This window comes from Dermacentor variabilis, chromosome 6, assembly GCF_050947875.1.
Source record: "Dermacentor variabilis isolate Ectoservices chromosome 6, ASM5094787v1, whole genome shotgun sequence".
NCBI classification, from domain to species: domain Eukaryota; kingdom Metazoa; phylum Arthropoda; class Arachnida; order Ixodida; family Ixodidae; genus Dermacentor; species Dermacentor variabilis.
Window position 1 is genome coordinate 193,340,614 of NC_134573.1, and position 14,125 is coordinate 193,354,738.

Below are 14,125 nucleotides of genomic sequence, written 5' to 3' on the forward strand. Positions count from 1 at the left end.
GCAGACCATGCTTTCAGCATGAAGCTTATTCCTGCTGAAATACACAGTAAATGTGTCCTCAACTTTACAAACAAGCTCCTCAACAGCTTTGGAAGGGAAGATCAAGCCCCCATGATCAAACTGCCTGGTTAGTATAGAATTTACATCAGAATCTGCTTGTAGGGGCAAAATACAAAGGCAAGAGGCACACTCTGGGCATGGAAATTTTTTAAAGACTTTCTGACAACATAGCCGGCTATATAATATACTAATCTACTGTCACTGTGCTTTTCGACACAGTTGTCATGATCAAACTGCTTGCCTTGTGTTTTCAACACAGATTCTGCACACTCCAAATTGCCATCAGCTCATCAATAATTTCTGTTAGGTGGTCAGCCTTTCGTTTTCCAACATCACTCTTTCGTTTTCCAACATCACTCTTTCGTTTTCCAACGTCTCTCTTGATGTTCCTTGCCCATGCCTTCAAGCGAACAGGGTCGGATGGAGCGCGGAACAACGACACCTTTTCTATAGACGACTTGTAACCGCCCTTACAAAGGGGAACAAAACATGTCCTCTCTTTTTTTGAGGGCATTATCACAGAAGTTCAACGTCGCATCGCACCGAGCCGTGGCACTACGTACGGTCTCAACGAAAATAAAGGCTGCAACAAAGTGAACTACGTCGGTACACGTGCTACCCAAAACTGACGACGACTTGTGTCTGCATTCCTTCGGCTGGCGTCGGTAACCCGCCACAGGAGCGCAGCGCCCTCTTCGAACTACCCCACCAACCATCCAAACTGGTTTCTCCGGCGCTTCGGGAAAGGGCGCCCGCTCCCGACACTAGGATAACCTTCTAGCCTCTATACATATACCGTCATTCCCATGGCGGCACGGTGCCCCCTTAAGAAACTCCCATAGACGGTGGCGCCAGATTACCCTCTAGGTGTTATAGTGAGAAACTCCATGCTATGGGCCATAGAGTTTCTCACGCCAATTGCTCACGCGTTGGGCCGCATAGAGTTGGTAAAACAACTCTAGAGGAAAAGCTGGGCCGGAAAAGCGGGAACCTCTAGGGCGCCGCCCTGTTGCTACTGGTCAATGTGGCCAGCGCAATTACTATTGAAAGGGCTGAAAACAAGTACAGGTCACCTTACGCTTTGTCATCTAAAAACGCATACCTGATGGCTTTACGAAGGTGGTGCGTTAATATTAAGTTTACAGAAAGCGATCGCTAAGTCCGTGACTCATGTAAATCACGATGTACGCATTCATGCAATAATGGATGACGCGAATTTCGGTTTCGAATCTGTTTTTTGGATGCGTAGTAGTTTTTTGGACGCGTCGTAAAGTTTAGGGGTTTAGGTTTGACATGCGATCGCGCGTCGACATCGGACGCTATGCTATAGCACGCTCGTGCCTTATGTGCCACCGAAGCCCCGAAGTGCTCTGGCATATACCTTCACATGTAAGTAAACGAATGTATCTCCTTGTTGAGAATATCACGCGAGTAGGCAGCTCTTATGGTGCATCACAATCGTTTGAGAAGCGTCACAGTATTTTTCTACATGCGGAGCGGTGTTTTTATTTGCAGGTTTCCCTTCAGTAGGAAATTGCTGGACAGGCCGACCAGCGCACCGGAATTGTACTGGCGAAGCCACAAGCAACTTAAGAATCCGTTTAATTGTTGCACTTTGAACAATCATGCTTCTACAAAGGCCGCAGCAGAAAAACAGCCTGATGCCGAGTATTTCTGTGCCACGAAGTAATCAAGAGGCGAGTGCCTAAGGCGGACGAAATCGAGTGCATCGAGACTTAGAACGACAGAAAGCTGAGCTATTTGGTAAGGATTCATTATGCAAAACAGAGGTGAGGCGTGCAGACAGGACGCAAGAGTAGAGAAGTGGGCAGCGCTCCTGTTGTTTGCTTGTAAATACTCCACTATTGTGTCGTGTCTGCACGCCTCACCTCAGTTTTACATAACGAATGCATCAACCTACATTGTAATAGCGTAGGCGTTTTATTAACTGTGCAATATTTTCAACACTTCCTTGCATGCCATTTCATGTGGAATATCTTTTCTGGTCACAAATTTGTGCTGCGAATCTATTTGCATGATCGCCTGTGGGACCGTTCACTTGCACTTGATGCTGAATCTTTTACATGCATCCATAAACTGCAGATATGCACATCAGATCCCTGCGAGCATTTTCAAAATTCAATTATTTTAGACAACAGGCACATATGCAATACTGACATAATCCCGAATACCACTAAGCGGCTGGGACACATTTTTGTTGACCATACTTGCAGGTAAAATAAGTAGATCATGTGGACAGCTCCAGCTCATTTTCCTTAAATCAGTGTGTGCAAGGGGTATGCAAAAATATTTTTTTTTCTCGCGCACCGATTATTTTGCTGTATAAGCAAGAGAACCCACCTAGTTAGTGTAACATATCTTGTACATCACACTAATATGTGCTTTAATTTACCAAGTGAGATGCGTTACTTCTTATGGCTCATTCTGTCGTATCACACTGCAAGCTGCATTGATCAATCTTCAATTGGATTTTGCAAATGTTTAATGAAACTTGTTTCCCTTTTATGCAGATATGCAATGGCAAGCCCTTCCGTGTGTTCCAAAGGTAAAACTTAAGCTCTAAATTAAAGAAGACATTTCTAGTCAGAAACAAGCAATAATGGTGAATGTAGAGTATCAGAAGCTCAAGGTACAGAAATTATGAGATGTGTCGAATGATATTAAGAAAAGAGTCGTATTTGAAAATGCAAGACTCTTTAGTGGAGGTCAAGCAAGTCAATATAGGTAGAATACTCTGCAAAATATGCGAGTGAGGGGATGTCAAACAAAGGGTCAGGAAATATGTTGTTTTTCTGCAAAACAAAAGCTGATTGCCATTACATAAGTCACTTTAGCATCATGAGACTGCCGCGTGACAAATTCAGAAATAAACCAAAAAACAAGACATGCAAAAATAAAAAACAATTTAATGATGCTCTCTCCACACTGGGATAAATAAAAACAAACACATCACATCTAATGTGGACATATCAGACGCCTTGTGAAATACTAAAGGAAAAATTCAGTTTCGAGCTATGGCACTTGCCGCATAGATGTGGGGGGCCTTGCACTAATAGTGATAGTTGCCACTGCATTTAGAAATTGAAAGCATGTATGCAGACAAGAATGATTCTTTATATCTTTGGCTACCACTTCAAATGCCTGCACCAAGTGTTACAATGCTGCACGCAGCCATACTAAGGATCTCGCAGCAACACCTGCAGGTAAAAAGCAGAAGCAGTCAAAGTGCTGGTGTGTACTGGACACTATGTTTGAAAACTTTAGGCAAGAAGAGTGCAAGAAGGAGACATAACAACTGCATTTATTTCCATAATTCCCCATTTGAATTACCTTTTCTTTTTGCTTAGACAATGCCTACACCTAGCCACAGCAGCTCCCTCATGCAGACTCCGCAAGCCAAGAGGATGTGGAGGCAAATGCAGGTGAGGCAAGAATCAATAGCACCGGTATCGACATTCATCTAATTTCTTTCTTTTTCTTTCGCTTAGGCAGCCAGCACACCTCGAACAGCCACCTTGACTGCGGGTGTGTCACCCTAGTCGCCAAGGAAACATTTGAGGGAAAGCGACAGGCAATTTGAACAGCCACTTCTCCATGTAAATGATACTCTTTCGGATGACTCCTACGCCTTGCCACGCCAGCACACTTGTGCACAAAGATGCCGCAGAGGCACGTGCAGGTCAGAGGCAAGAAGCAGTGGCACTGGTGTCGACACTCACCAAATTTCCTTTTCTTACACTGAGGCAGCCAGCACACCTCGAACAGCCACCTTGACTGCGGGTGTTTCAGTATATTCCTGTTGTACATATGCTCATAATAAACTTCAGTAAACTTGAACTTGATAATAAACTTGAAGGCAAATGGGACATTGATGCATTGTTTTTTTGATCATTTATTGTACACATACAATATATGTTATACTTTGCAGTGCTACAGAGCGTATTTTGAAGCTTCCCCCTATATTTTGCACCTTTAATTACGTGTGTGTTGTGTGGGCCTCAATGCATTTCATGTTGTAGCAGCTGCTTTGTCTGTGTATCGCACATTGGCTTAAGCTCATGATATCCACATACTTTTCTCACATATACAAAAAGTTATATGTAGTCCTCAGTGTTACAACAAAAAATGCAAGTAAACAATCTGATCGTGGAATTGTGTTTATTACAGTGATTCCTATGAAAGTTACTGTCAAGTTGACAACTTGAACTGGTCAATCCGTCCATAGCCTCCTCTATTTTTCAAGAACTGGTCAATCCTTCCATAGCCTCCTCTATTTTCAAAAATAAAGGAGGCTATGATCCGTCATGGCAAGGAATTGTATGTATACATAAAGAAAGGGGGTTATGTGTGTGTGTGTGTGTGTGTAGTGGGGGGTATAGGATTAGGGCGGTACGAAAAGATTTACCAACACCGTCCTCTTGACCCATTCCGTTAAGGTACCGTAACAAAGCGTATTATGCATAAAGTTCATACAACCAACTCTGATATTACAACACACGCCAGGCGACGCGAGCTACATTTGCCATGACGCATTCGCGACTGCACCGGATGCCCTCCATATTATTCTCGTTAATCTTGCTCACTGCACCGAGGCAAAAGAAAGATCATGGGCGCAGATGCCTTTAAAGTATCTCGACCTTGCGAAGAGAATTACGGAACGCCAACCAGGAATCTGACCACAGCTTCGAGCTCGTAACCTCGTCGAGTGACACTCCTGCAACAGACGTGACCGCTAAAAACCGCATACCGCCGGAAACTTCAACAGGATCATCCCTCGGTTGCATAACCGCCCCCTGTACGGCAAACATGGACTACACCCACACCGTCCCGCAACATAGAATAAAGAACCAACTTATAAAGCCCAAACACACGGCTGCACGCAGATATCCCGACACTACAAGCGAGACGCCATGCTGCTACGCTGCTACGGTTGCCGGATTAAAACTGACTACTGTCACCAAGTCTAGCAAGCGTCTCAGGAGCTGGCAACCTCGGCGCGTAGCACCATGGCGGCGCTCATGCGGTTCCCGATATCCATAGAGTTTCTCACTACATTACCTAGAGGGAAATCTGGCGCTGCTGCGCTGTGGTAAGCATGGGAATGCTGGTATGTTGTGGATTCGGATTGGCATCGTTCTCGTAGAGACAGGACACCTTGAAGACGCGCTTGGCAAGTACCGTTCCGTCTGTCACCATGATTCATTTTCTACTAGAACAGCACGTGAAAAGCTGTTTTAGCTTTATTATTACGCGAAAACATGTTTTGTTTAACTATGAGAAGTTGTTATTGTGTGTACGACTACATGTTACGTAAAAAGTATCAGCGGGCCGCTAAAGTTGGAGGACAGACGACAAGGTTCGCGCTCGCTTTCAAACAGTTGGTCGTCTATTCTTGCTTTTCTTCGCTTCGTCATGCGCTGTGGGTGAGTAAAGATGTAATATGCGTGAATGGAAACATTTTATGAAGATTTTACTTTGAGAACGCGTTATTTGCGTAGCCATATCCACGTTTTAGACGAAGCCTCTTACAACACCAGCCAACACGAGCCTCGCAGACACATATTGGCCTCGAGCTCCACCACTGGAAAAGCTGGCGCCACCGTCGGCGTGACGTGCTAGGAGGGATCACGTGGACATAGCGGCCGCGTCGGCTGCTTCGGGAGCGCCGAAGCGAGTTGAAAACGAGAGTTTAAATTCCCTCGTACGCAGCAGTCCTCATTTAGTGGCGAGATTTCCCCGCTTCGAGTGTCTCCTTTACAACTCTTGAAAGCACTGCAGTAGGTAGTGGCTGTCTTTGAAGGCGCGCAACATGGTAGGCTACTGCTCGGTGCCGCAGTGCCGGACGTACGTAACGGAGGCCGATGATAGCCTTCTTCACACGTAGGCGCAGGACAAGAAGCCGTGTGAAGCTTGGCTCGCGAACCATAAAACCGGCAAACATTCATCGGCTACAACTCGAGTATCCAGCAAGCACAGACGCGAGGAAGATTTCTGCTACGGCGCCCGGTCTGCGATGTTCTGAAAACGCGCACTGAGACGCTCGCCCGAGTCCGCTGCCCGACTAATGTCATGACGGTTTGGTCTATGAACTTGTCGATGCTATAGAAACTGGCAAGTTCAGTGGAGTGGAAAGGCAGCGCTAAGAAGCACATTTAAAAAAAGCATGGCATATGGTCATGTTTGTGTTATGAATTAGTGCACTGGATTACAAAAAAGGAGCAGCGGGAAATCGCACGCTGAGAACACCGACAAGCATACAGTGTGACGCAACTCTAGAAATAATATTGCAAGGTAAAAGAATTTAGAAGAAAAAGAAGATTGAATCGTCACGACGGCACATCACAGTCCCCGTAGGCGTCGAAGTCTCTACAATGAAATTATTTTTTGAACAGCTCTGATAGCGCCCACGCAACAATGGTTGCTTGTATACTGTCAAATGCTCATATTCTGCGGCCTAAAGCTCATGGCACACTGCGAAAACGGGCACGCGGCGAAAGCGAAACAGTGCGCGGACAAGCTTGCAGACGCGCAGTCGGTCGCTGCGAATCTGTGCGATCGCTGCATTGAGGCTTCATTCTATTACGCTCCATTTAGTTATACAAACACTATAAGAACATATTTCACGTAGTTTGCTCTCAGCGTTTACCTACCTTTCACGCAAGAAGCCGGTTCAGGAGACTCCATCGCGGCGACCGCGCGCAGTGGCGTTCACTGTACGTATTCGGTAAAGAGATAGCGTCTGTAAACGATTGTGCTCTTTCAGTTTGCCCAAGATTATTATTTAGACAGTAAAAAGCTTCTCTCGTTTCGAAAGTACTTACAGAAATGTCCGGAAGAGCTCGCGCGTGGTGTTTTCAGTGAGCGCTGACAGCAAAACATATGAGGAGCGCGCCACGTGATCCCTCATAATACGCCAGCGAGCCGCTTCCGATAGATGGCGACTCCGTAACTCCTCGCCGCCAATACCGTCATTCCCATGACGGCACGGTGCCCCCTTAAGAAACTCCCATAGACGGTGGCGCCAGATTACCCTCTAAGTGTTATAGTGAGAAACTCTATGGGAAACTCTATGGGCCCATGCATTGATATCGGCATAGAGTTTCTCACTATAACACCTAGAGTAGGGTGGCTAGAAGGGGAGGTGTGAATACCGGCGGCGCAAACATGACCCCACAGCGCACCGATGCCGCGGGGCGGCGCTGTAGACCAAGGCGGGGTAAGCACGCAGCCGAAATTAAAGCCGAAATTAGCGCCTCGCCAGCCTCGCGTCGGCTGCGTGTCTATCACCCAAATGAAAGTGAGCCCGTTTCGGGTATCGCGCGCTTTCTGCGAGCGTCAAAGAATGAAGCTTTATCATGAAAACAATGTTATGTCAGCCCACATCATTACTCCTGTGAATTTTACGGGCCCGATGCACACTGTATCGAGATTCAAACGCGTTTTGTCTGTGCGCATTTCGTGAGACGGCTTTGGGTGTTAGGGGCTAGTGGAGGGCTTCGAAAAAATTTCGACCACTTCGGTTTCTTTGACGCGGAGTGATATCATACGTACGGCACACGGGCGCCTTGCATATCGCCTCCCTGAAAATGCGACCGGCGTCCTCGAGATCAGCAGTCAATCGCCCTATGCGTGCCGTAGGACCTGTAAACTGCAGACATTACCTGATAACGTCTGGACGTATTTACAAACAACTTTTTGTCTGCGCTTGCAGACCTGTAGCATGTCATTTTGACGCTCATATAAGCAATTTACTATGATTGCAGAGAGTGAAGCAACAGATCTGGTCATGAAATCGTTTATTTACCAGTGAGGAAAAAATGTACAACACACAAGGTTTCAGTGTTTTCCGTTTCTTCTCACTGCTCTGCTCATCGACACCTTTAAGCAAAAAGTGAATCATTGTGAGGCAATAAAAACGTATAGCTGAGGCTGTCAGGGTAGCAGAATGGTCTAGTCAGCCAACGTTTGGTATTTCACCAATTGACTGCAAAATCTCGGCCACAGCACGCAAGCGTGTTACACTGAATAAACAAGTAAGTTTGTTTTCAAGGGCGTAGTCCAGCTTATGGCCACGTTGCAAGTGCTAGGCGGCGCCCTGTCTTCCCGACCCCTAGCGCCATCTGACGAATAGTTGCGCGAATGTGGTAGGATTACTCACGGCGTCAGCAGCCCGCGCTGCGTGTTTGTCGTCCTGTCAAACGGTAGCGATGGCGCGAAACAGCGTGCCGATATTGATTTTAACCGGGTTTCGGGAATTACAAGATCTTCATAGCTTTTTTCGTGAAAAGAATTTAGAGAAAGGAAGTCGTCCATTTGAAGTGAGGCACGTCTACGACGTGAGGGAAGTGTTGAACTCGCGCTGATCGGAAGTGACTGCTAGGTTTATTCCGCAAACGAAAAATAATGCACCAGCGAGATGCGTGAAGCTCAGCGTAAGTTACTTCGTTATCTACGGTGTGGACGCGTGAAATTATAGGCGACATTGATTCTTGTAGATCGGCGACAGCAGACAAATCCTAGCGGGGAGCTGCGATAGCCGTGCTGGCATCTCAGGGAAGTGCAAGGACGCCGCGGTAGTTTCCCTGTACATCATCATCATCATCATCAGCCTGGTTACGCCCACTGCAGGGCAAAGGCCTCTCCCATACTTCTCCAACAACCCCGGTCATGTACTAATTGTGGCCATGCCGTCCCTGCAAACTTCTTAATCTCATCCGCCCACCTATCTTTCTGCCGCCCCCTGCTACGCTTCCCTTCCCTTGGGATCCAGTCCGTAACCCTTAATGACCATCGGTTATCTTCCCTCCTCATTACATGTCCTGCCCATGCCCATTTCTTTTTCTTGATTTCAACTAAGATGTCATTAACTCGCGTTTGTTCCCTCACCCAATCTGCTCTTTTCTTATCCCTTAACGTTACACCTATCATTCTTCTTTCCATAGCTCGTTGTGTCGTCCTCAATTTGAGTAGAACCCTTTTCGTAAGCCTCCAGGTTTCTGCCCCGTAGGTGAGTACTGGTAAGACACAGCTATTATATACTTTTCTCTTGAGGGATAACGGCAACCTGCTGTTCATGATTTGGGAATGCCTGCCAAACGCACTCCAGCCCATTTTTATTCTTCTGATTATTTCCGTCTCATGATCCGGGTCCGCCGTCACTACCTGCCCTAAGTAGATGTATTCCCTTACGACTTCCAGTGCCTCGCTGCCTATTGTAAATTGCTGTTCTCTCCCGAGACTGTTAAGCATTACTTTAGTTTTCTGCATATTAATTTTTAGACCCACTCTTCTGCTTTGCCTCTCCAGGTCAGTGAGCATGCATTGCAATCGGTCCCCTGAGTTACTAAGCAAGGCAATATCATCAGCGAATCGCAAGTTACTAAGGTATTCTCCATTAACTTTTATCCCCAATTCTTCCCAATCCAAGTCTCTGAATACCTCCTGTAAACACGCTGTGAATAGCATTGGAGATATCGTATCTCCCTGCCTGACGCCTTTCTTTATTGAGATTTTGTTGCTTGCTTTATGGAGGACTACGGTGGCTGTGGAGCCGCTATAGATATCTTCCAGTATTTTTACATATGGCTCATCTACACCCTGATTCCGTAATGCCTCCATGACTGCTGAGGTTTCGACTGAATCAAACGCTTTCTCGTAATCAATGAAAGCTATATATAAGGGTTGGTTATATTCTGCACATTTCTCTATCACTATCTCTATCTCTATCACTATCATTTCTCTATCCCTGTACATACAGGACGGCAAATACGAATCCAAAACAACTCATCCAAGAACGTGGGGCGTACGAACGACTCGTAAGACCTACCAGAGGTATTCTAACGTTGCTCTCCCCAAACACAAAAAAGGGGATGAACTTACCAGGTGCGTTAGACTACGCTGGGAAAATATTTTCGCCCAAGTTACTGGAAGTGCGATTCTGTTATGTTGCGATTTTTCAGTGCGTGCAAAGGAGGTTCCAATAAACCACGTTGTCAAAAATTTTGGTGATCTCAACTGCCCCTTCGTTGATATGCTGGGCGCAGAAGGGTGTATGCCAGCTCCTCCCCTCCTCAAATCTCCCCAACCCCTCCTCAAATCTCTCAGCAAGCCCTAGCGCTGTTTGAATGGGATAGGATTGGGAAAGAGTTCCACAGCTTTACTGCGGTACAGTGTGGGAACAAACTACTTTGTTTGCTGCATATCCTGGTACGCACTGCAGGCAGTGGCGTAGCAACGGGGGGGGGCAGGGAGGGGGGTCATATACGTCTGGAGACACACGTAAGTTGTTGATATCCTCGCCTTCCTCGAATAAACCCGGGGGAGGAGGGGGGGGGACAGAAGACCTATGGGCCCCGGGTGCCAGATGACCTACCTAGCTACGCCACTGGCTGCAGGTGTCCCGTTGCTGCCATCATTGCTGTAAAAGCAAAGAATTCAGCGTTATAACGCACTTGGCATAACGCCGGAACATAAAACAGCTTATGCCGTCGGACGAGCGCTATCCAGTGTTGACGCCGTTCTGCTTCATACGGTCGGCTTGGAAACCTGTAAAACTTTGTTCCTCGTGAGTTGGTGTACGTGCTGTTGCAGCCCACTACTCAACAGCTCGGGTTGCACTTCGGCATTGCTCAGAAAAGGCAACAGCTACGCGCGAAACAGTGCACATACAGGCTTTCCGAACGCAAGCGGGCCGGTCGTATCCTGCCGGTTCCGCGCTCGCCGCCGCGAGGGGCGCCCTAGTAGGCGCGGGAACTACGTTCGCAACCTGCCTATAGAACGATTCTGAGGGATATAAAAGGCCCCCAAGGTCCCCTTCTTTGGATGCCTCTGATGGAAGCTCTCTGCAGGGGGATATTGCCTTTATCACTAAGACATATGCTGCTTCGCAGTCTTCACAATGAGTGGGCAAAACACGCCTTCTCGCCACATAACCTGCAAAGTAATAAGCTAGCCGTGCGTCGCTGCGGTGCTCAACATAACTTTGGTGGTCCACAGCATCTCGCCTTCGAATGATGGAATGTGGCGAGGAACACTCCAAAATAGGCGACGAGACCAACTGCACAGCGGAGGCGCAGGCCAGCGCGGGAGTACCACGCCGTAATACCACGCCGCGAGCAGCAGCGCCACGTTCCCCCTGGTGGCATCGGTGCGCAAGGGGGTCACGCGCGCCCGAAGGAAAGAGCCGCCGGTATTCACACCTCCCCTTCTAGCCACCCTACCTAGAGGGTAATCTGGCGCCACCGTCTATGGGAGTTTCTTAAGGGGGCACCATGCCGCCATGGGAATGACGGTATATGTGTCTGCGAGCATAGAGTTTCTCACTACATTGCCTAGAGGGAAATCTGGCGCTGCTGCGCTGTGGTATGCATGGGAATGCCGGTATATTGCGACTTCGGATTAGCATCGTTCTCGTAGAGACAGGACAGCTTGAAGACGCGCTTGGCAAATATCGTTCCGTCTGTCACAATGATTCACTTTCTACTAAAACAGCACGTGAAAAGCTGTTTTAGCTTTATTATTACGCAAAAACATGTTTTGTTTAACTATGAGAACTTGTTATTGTGTGTACGACTACATGTTACGTAAAAAGTATCAGCGTGCCGCTAAAGTTGGAGGACAGGCGACAAGGTTCGCGCTCGCTTTGAAACAGTTGGCCGTCTGTTCTTGCTTTTCTTCGCTTCGTCATGCATTGTGGGTGAGTAAAGATGTAATATGTGTGAATGGAAGCCTTTTATGAAGATTTTACTTTGAGAGCGCGTTATTTGCGTAGCCATAGCCACGTTTTAGACGAAGCCTTTTACAACACCAGCCAACACGAGCCTCGCAGACACATATACCGTCATTCCCATGACGGCACGGTGCCCCCTTAAGAAATTCCCATAGACGGTGGCGCCAGATTACCCTCTAGGTGTTATAGTGAGAAACTCTATTAGGGTGGCCCTAACTCTATGTCTGCGAGGCTCGTGTTGGCTGGTGTTGTAAGAGGCTTCGTCTAAAACGTGGATATGGCTGTGCAAATAACGCATTCTCAAAATAAAATCTTCATAAAATGTTTCCATTCACGCATATTACATCTTTACTCACCCACAATGCATGACCAAGCGAAGATAAGCAAGAACAGACGACAAACTGTTTCAAAGCGAGCGGGAACCTTGTCGTCTGTCCTCCAACTTTAGCGGCCCGCTGATACTTCTTACGTAACATATAAGCGTACACGCAAAAACAAGTTCTCATAGTTAAATAAAACATGTTTTCGCGTAATAATAAAGCTAAAACAGCTTTTCACGTGCTGTTCTAGTAGAAAATGAATCATTGTGACAGACGGAACGGTACTTGCCAAGCGCGTCTTCAAGGTGTCCTGTCTATCCGAGAACGATGCCAATCCGAAGTCACAATATACCGGCATTCCCATGCATGGATGGATGGATGTTATGAGCGTCCCCTTTGGAACGGGGCGGTGGCTTGCGCCACCAAGCTCTTGCTACTATGCTGCCTAATATCCTACCTAGATTCACCAATGAAAAAAAAACCACTATGAACTACCACGTCCAAATTTTCTGATACCCTATTGCGAACTGTGCTTTTGTACGTCTCCGTCTTTTGTAGTTTCCCTACTTTTCTTCCACCAATCCTCCAATCGCCTCTTACTGATGTCTATTGCGGACCTGTTTGCTTTACCATTGCTCCCGCTGAACCCAAGGGCTTCAAGGAGGCCAGTGGTGCCTAAATCGACCGCTGGATAGATGTCTTTACATTCTAATAAAATATGCTCCGTCGTTTCCCTAGCTTTACCGCAGCAAGCACATGCTTCTTCTTCCTTCTTATATCTCGCTTTATAGGTGCGTGTTCTAAGGCATCCCGATCTCGCTTCGAAAAGCAATGAGCTTCCCTTTGAGTTATCATAAATGGTTTCTTTCCTAATTTCGTTTTTTCCCCTTAAGTAGTTACTCATGGCAGGTTTCTTTTCCATTGCCGCCACCCATGAGATTAATTCAGCCTCTCTGACTTTCCGCTTGACCTTCTTTGTTGCTGTGTTGCCCACCCCACAGGCCGCATACTTGCTGGTAAGCTTCCTAGTTCTCTTCCTCCACTGTGAATCAATGTTTTGCCTGTACAGATACCTGAACACTCTCCCAGCCCATTTACTTTCCTCCATATTCCTCAGCCGTTCTTCATACTCAATTTTACTGCGAGCCTCCCTCACTTCAAAACCAGTCCAGCCCATATCCCCTTGCACAGCTTCATTTGTAGTCTTCCCGTGAGCGCCCAATGCGAGGCGACCCACTGACCTTTGGTTCCCGTCGAGGCCTGATTGTACCCCTGATTTAAAGCAAACAACCGCATTTCCAAAAGTAAGTCCTGGAACCATCACCCCCTTCCACATACCTCGGAGGACCTCGCACCTATTGTATCCCCACAGCGCTCTGTGCTTCATTATGGCTGCACTTCTCTTCCCCTTGACTGTTATGGTTTTTTCCTGTGTTTCCATATATCCGTTGCCTTCGTTTATCCATATACCAAGGTATTTATATTCTGTTACCCGAGGTATTTCTTGGCCCTGTATCTCCACTGTCTGTTCACTGTTTTCATTGAATACAATAACACCTGATTTTCTAACACTAAACTTCAAACCTAAATTGTTGCCTTCCTGTCCACAGATATTAGCCAGACGTTGCAAATCACTTTGCTTGTTTGCGAGCAACACAACGTCGTCCGCATAAAATAAACCTGGGAGTTGCTGCTCTATTACTGTACCTGCCTGTTTGTATGAGAGATTAAACCCGATATTACTTCCTTCTAGCGCCCTCTCCATCCTCACCATGTACATCATAAACAGCAGCGGGGATAAAGGGCACCCCTGCCTCAGTCCCTTGTTGATATGAACTTTCTCCGCGCTCCTCATCCCCTCCCATTCAACGCAAACAGTATTTTCTAGGTAAATCTCTCTCAAAAGCTGTATAAAATCGTTACCTAAGCCTTCCCCTTCCAGAATATCCCACAAAATGCTGCGGTCTACGTTGTCGTATGCTCCTGTAATGTCCAA

General features: G+C 46.9%; 1 long non-coding RNA gene across 1 annotated transcript; it reads left to right on the plus strand.

Moving 5' to 3' along the window:
• The first annotated feature begins 915 nt into the window (after positions 1–915).
• Positions 916–4,981, plus strand: LOC142586020 (uncharacterized). The gene is made up of 4 exons (XR_012829176.1): positions 916–1,449; positions 1,576–1,824; positions 2,592–3,503; positions 3,570–4,981. It is a non-coding gene; the product is annotated as an uncharacterized LOC142586020 (long non-coding RNA).
• Positions 4,982–14,125: the final 9,144 nt, after the last annotated feature.